Below are 4,439 nucleotides of genomic sequence, written 5' to 3'. Positions count from 1 at the left end.
TCCTTACCGGTGAGCTTCTTGGAATTCATTGCACTCCAGGATCTTCTTTATCTGTGGTCAGACGAAGACACCAGCTTTGACCTTTGCCTCAGCTTAGGGAAGCAGTCTTGAAGGTACTTGAAGGCTGCTGACTCCTTATCTACAGCTCTGACAAATTGTCTTGATGCCGTTGTAATCCTCTTTGAGGTGCACTGAGTGAGCTAGGGGAAGAGACGGGTACTTGTTACCATTATAGAGCAGCACGGCTTTGAGCCTCCAGGATGAGCTGTCAATGAAGAGGCGCCACTCATTCTGGTTACGATGTGACTGGTCACATTTTGGCAGAAGCAGAGCCCATCTTGATGGGTGAAGAAGCTGCAAAAAGGTTGGTGATGCTTGTTCTGATCTGCGACTTGCACACTTTCATCTAACAAATTCCACTGCTTGAGCCTAGACGTCAAAAGCTTGAGGTCTTTTTGGTTGGGGTAGTATGGGTTTCTCTCCTCAGCTCCACCTCTGAAATTGTCATCTGGATCTACAACGTCTGCCTCGCTCTCTGACTTACTGATCTCTTCTAAAGACGGCTGCTCTCTCTCCGGAGGAGTGGGTACGGGGAGCTCATGGCAGTGTGGCACCGGGGGCGATGGATGAAGGAAGGTCCGGATACGTGATAGCAGGTGCATTCTTGCCGGTCCGACGTTTGGAAGGGTCCACCATGCAGAAGTAGCAGTTGCTTGAGTGGTCAATGGGTTCCCGCCAAATTCTTGGAATAGCGAACTTCATGGCTCTCTTTTCCCCTCTGTACCATCCTACAAAATATATTTATTTCACCCATGACTAATGTGTAAGAGATTTTCGCAACATTTTTCATATGATATATTTTTTTCAATAACATTGAAAATTGTAAAACATTTAAAAATGTAAAACTTTTACAATTTTAAAAATGTTAACAAATTTTATAACATAAAATTCCGAGCAACAATTGTACATCTTACCTTCCAGAGTTTTTTCACATTGCTCGCAGGTGAAATCAGGTGGCCAGGGTTTGTCTTGATCCCCGACAGGCAGGCAGGACGAAATGTGCCTTGTAGGCCTCACACATCTTAGCAGATGCTTCCTTAGAGTACTTTTTCTCTCTTGTCTTGATAAATTGACTGCAGAAATATCAAAATGCATCTGCCGGATGCTTTACAGCCTCTTGATGCCATCTCAGAAAAATGCAGATATGTATCCACTTAGGCAGTTTGAATGAAACTGAACTGGTGGGCTTAAGGCCCCTGTATTTATACTACTATTTATATTACTGGAAAGTTCTAGAATGTTATAGAAGTTACTCCAAGTGTACTCAGCACTAAATCTATCTGGAATGTTCTTGAAAATAGGTAAATTTCTAAATATTAATGTTCTGGTCATAAAAGCAAAGTTTGTGGGGAATAATAGGCATTTTCTGTACTTTCGAGGCATAAGCAATTAGGAAATAACACTTACTACCCAGGAACAAAACAATGTTTTGCTACACAGTGTAATCACAGTATTAACTATCACACCTATGCTGATAACACTCAATTATACTCCGCTCTAACCTGCGATGAACAATCTCGCAAATTGTAACTCAGCGTTATAAGCACTGGTTTTAGTCAAATCACATATTAAACCCCGAAAAATCCATAGCCCTTAGGAATTATCTTATCTTTCCCACACATCCGATTAGCACTTTTGGCTATGAATGGTGGCGAAGAAGTTCAACAGACCATACATAGGCACGAGGCAATGGCTCACTACAGTGTTGCTTCAAAATGTAATCGATGGGTCCACCATGAGCCTCTCAAATAATTTTTAAACCATCGGTATTAATTTGGACACTACAATATTTATTTCTCGTCAGCCATGTCCTCAATGTAATAAACACAATCACTATCTCAGAGTCTTGTGGCACATCCGCCCAATGTCGAATGTAGCCACAGTAAACAGTCTGGCTTGTAGGAGTGTCAGCATTCACCTTGATTGTTGCAACGGCATCCTTACTAGGACATAAAAATACCTCAGTAAACTGCAGTGTCATTTAAAAATCTATCATTAGGCATGTCCATATTAGGCACATCCATATAATATTCATGGATTCGCTAACAACTTTACACGGGCTCCCTATCAAATAAAGAATATGGTACACAACCGGTGTTCTGTGCCACCATGCTCTCTTTCAACGTCCCCTGCCATACCTCTCCCCCCTTCTCACTTCACTGACCACAGCAAACCTCCACGTCCTATGTCTAACAATTTGCTCATTGTACCCAGAACAAAGACTGTCTTGCCTGTGCAGCATTTCTCCATGGCTACACCAGCCATCTAGAACTCTACCACTGCACATTCGCAGCATACACCATCCACCTTCAAGCGACAGCTCAAGGCTCACCTATTAGGGCTCTCACCTGTGCAAGCTGGCTTACAGGAGACTTTGAGTTTTGCTTTGCCTCTCAGGTTCTTGATCTAACATTGTGGCCTTTTTGTGAAAAATGCCCGCTATAAAATTGTGTTCATTATTTTTTACTAGCAGGAAGTACCCGGCTTTAACTGGGGGGAAATATATGTTTAAAAACTTGTCTTTAAAAAAACATAACATATAAATACACAAATACTTAGCTATTATGAAAGCCCGGCGTTCCGTTTGTCTGTCCAATTTTCTGTCAACAAAATTATAAGCACCTTTCAGAAGTCCTTAATCAAAAAGTCCCAGAAAGTTGGGGGAAAAAGTTAATCTAAAATTTTCCAAATCTTGTCGACACCCCCCAATTTTCTTTTTACTCTCCCCACACCACCCATTTTTCTTTTATTTTGTAGGCATATATACCTACACACCCTACATACAATAGAATAAGTAGTATCCAGTGACTCTACACTGGTATCTAGTGGCTCTACAGTAGTATCTAATGACTCTACAGTTGTATCTACTGACTCTATAGTGGTATCTACTGACTATAGTAGTAACTACTGACTCTTAGTTGTATCTACTAACTATAGTAGCATCTACTGACTATAGTAGTGTAGTGTGGGCTTTACGAGAGTGGAGACGGACGGTTAGAGGCAACACGTTTATTAACAACTAGGTTGTTGGGGGGCGCCTATGGCGCTCCCTAACAACCACAGCCTGCAGCATCCCCGAACAACCACAGCCTGCGGCACCCCCCAACAACCACAGCGTGCGGCGGCCCCCAACAGACTGGTCAAGTAAATACTCTTAGTTTTTTCGGTAAAGTCACGTAGGTAAAAAAATGAAATTCAAATTAATAAAAATAAAATAATAAAAATCACGACGTTTCGGAGGCAACACAAGTCTCCGTCACCAGGTGGGACCGTCACAGCCAGATTTGCTGTATCAAGTGAGGCAGGGATTCCAAGATGCAAGTTCCTAAATACAAGTTAAGGGGGAGGAGAGGGGGGGAGCTTATCAGAATGTGGTAGCCAATGAATGGAACGTATTGGGAGGGGGGGGGGGGGCTAAAAGAGAGCACGAGGTGTAAGTAGACGTAGACGTGGACGTGTTTGTGCGCAAGCCCCTGTTGGTGCACATGATAACGTATTGGAAGGGGGGGGGGGGGTGCTAAAAGAGAGGATGAGGTGTACGTGGACCTGTTTGTGCACAAGCACCTGTTGGTGCACATGATAGAAGAGAACGGAAATGCCCATGTTGTTTTTACCAGTGTTGGCTGACAATCAAATACGAAAAAGGAGAGTACTGTTAAACGATGGGGATGTTAACACTAGGTAAAGTAAAATAGTGCCTGTCAGATAAGATGGTCCAAAAATGTGTAGTTAAATCTTTTTTGCATGGTTAATAAAATCTTTCCAATGATTACTAAGTTTGTACCCATCATCACGGTTGAAATTATGTCTGTGTTTGTATATCTGAATGGCTTCGTGTACAAACCTTTGATGGTAGCCAGATGGTTTGCAGAGCACCTTGGTCTCGGAAAAAACAATATCATGAGAGCCCACCGCGTTGTAGCAATGATCGGCAACGGCGGAAGACTCATTTTGCCGTGTTTCAAATCTGACTTGTGCTCGCGGACACGATCAGAGACATGACGTTTCGTTTCCTCAATGTAACAATCACCACAGCTGCAACTCAGTTTATAGACTCCAGGGTATTGCAAGTCAGGGATGACGTCCTTCACAGATGGAATTAGATCACGGATTTTATGTACTGTACTGAATCGGACTTGGATCTTATGTTTGTTTAGAATTTTGGAGATCTTTTTGGTCACGCCAGCTATGTATGGCAACGTGATAGTTTTGATCGGAGTTTCAAGTGGCTGTTTCTGTATGGTGGGAGAAACAGCTTGGCGGATGGTGCGGTCAGAGTATCTGTTCATCCTGAGGGCCTAGATACACTACTCTGGCTACGCTCTGGAACTTGCCTCACAAGGACATAGAGCCGGGAGTTCCAGAGTCCCACCACTGGC

At 43.0% G+C, this 4,439-nt stretch overlaps 1 protein-coding gene across 1 annotated transcript in view; it reads left to right on the top strand.

Moving 5' to 3' along the window:
* Positions 1–4,439, top strand: part of LOC133348804 (tetratricopeptide repeat protein 39B-like) — a 127,252-nt gene that overhangs the window by 11,094 nt on the left and 111,719 nt on the right. The gene's annotated exons all lie outside the window — the stretch shown is intronic.

Source organism: Lethenteron reissneri, chromosome 4 (assembly GCF_015708825.2).
Source record: "Lethenteron reissneri isolate LAM-NWPU_2019-01 chromosome 4, ASM1570882v1, whole genome shotgun sequence".
NCBI lineage: Eukaryota > Metazoa > Chordata > Hyperoartia > Petromyzontiformes > Petromyzontidae > Lethenteron > Lethenteron reissneri.
The sequence above is the reverse complement of the archived record's forward strand: the minus strand, read 5'-3'. Positions and strand labels throughout refer to the sequence as shown.